Source organism: Echinops telfairi, unplaced genomic scaffold (assembly GCF_000313985.2).
Source record: "Echinops telfairi isolate 266 unplaced genomic scaffold, ASM31398v2 ScPeMD7_36;HRSCAF=134, whole genome shotgun sequence".
Classification (NCBI taxonomy): domain Eukaryota; kingdom Metazoa; phylum Chordata; class Mammalia; order Afrosoricida; family Tenrecidae; genus Echinops; species Echinops telfairi.
The window spans coordinates 3919191-3920221 of record NW_022103934.1 but is presented as its reverse complement, the minus strand read 5'-3'; the positions used below and the strand labels follow the sequence as shown (position 1 = coordinate 3920221).

The 1031-nt window shown below is 53.9% G+C and overlaps 1 protein-coding gene across 1 annotated transcript in view; it reads left to right on the top strand.

Annotated features, from left to right (window-relative positions):
* Nucleotides 1-508: 508 nt before the first annotated feature.
* ZNF358 (zinc finger protein 358) overlaps nucleotides 509-1031 on the top strand; it is a 5269-nt gene continuing 4746 nt past the window's right edge. Inside the window, exon 1 of the mRNA XM_045290379.1 lies at nucleotides 509-527. The gene's annotated coding sequence lies outside the window, so the exon portion shown is untranslated. The remainder of the gene's footprint in view (nucleotides 528-1031) is intronic.

The window sequence follows — 1031 nt, the reverse complement described above, 5'->3', positions numbered from 1 at the left end:
CCCTGGTGCAACCATCACAAAGCAAGAGACCCGAGAACTAGAAAGGCGAAGCTCACTGAGCCATTTATCCCTCTGCCCTTCAATTAATCCCGCACGTGTTCATCTGCCAGGTTGGCACAATAAACTAACAAACTCAAAAGGGCATCTGCATAAGGGGGCATTGAGAGGAGGTGGGGTGGCTTCGTGGCGGATTTCAGCATGTATCCGGTGGTTCTCAAGCTTGGTTAGGACTGTGAGGCAGCAGAGGCAGGTAGTCGCTGGGCATCTTGGTGGATCTCATCAGGAGGAGGAAGGATGGAAGTAGGGCTGCGAGCCTTGTGGGTAAGAAGCGGCAGTCACTGGTGTCTGTCTGTTTGCATTCACAGTGTCCTTGTCTCTATCTTGGGTCAGACATGGTCACAGCGTGGCCTTGTCTGATCACTGTTTATGTCCTGTGGCCCTTGTTTATGTTCAGTGGAGAACACCGCAGTCCAGCTGCCGGCTGTGTGTCACTGCCCACTGGGCGTCGATCGGCTCTCCACCTCCAGGTAAAGTTGTCCCACGTCCTTCCCAGTCCTGGCCCAGGATGCAACCATCTAGGATGGCCCCAGTGAGGCCACATCTGGGTGGGTGCCCAGACACAGAGGGACGTGTTCAGGGGAATTGTCCCCAGGTCCTGGAGGACTCCCCGCCGAAAAGAAAAACGTGGGACGTGGGACGGGGTGGTGGTGGTGATGCAAAGGTGAAGATTATCGGGGCCTTGGCCACAATTCTGCATATTGCAAGCCTTCAAGAGGCCCTGTGTTTGGTGTGGGTCTTTTACTTGTTTTTGACCAAGGAGAGACTCGAGTAAAAACAAGCGAGAGAAGAGAGCCAACTCAAACCGACCCTAAAGGGCAGAGTAGAGCTGCCCTCTGAGTTTCTGAGACTATAGCTCTTGGCATGGGTAGAGAAAGCCTTCTTTTTCTCATGGAGGGCCTGGTGGGTTTGAACGGCTCACCTTGTGGTTAGCAGCCCCACACTGTACTCATCATGCCACCAGGGTGTCTTCA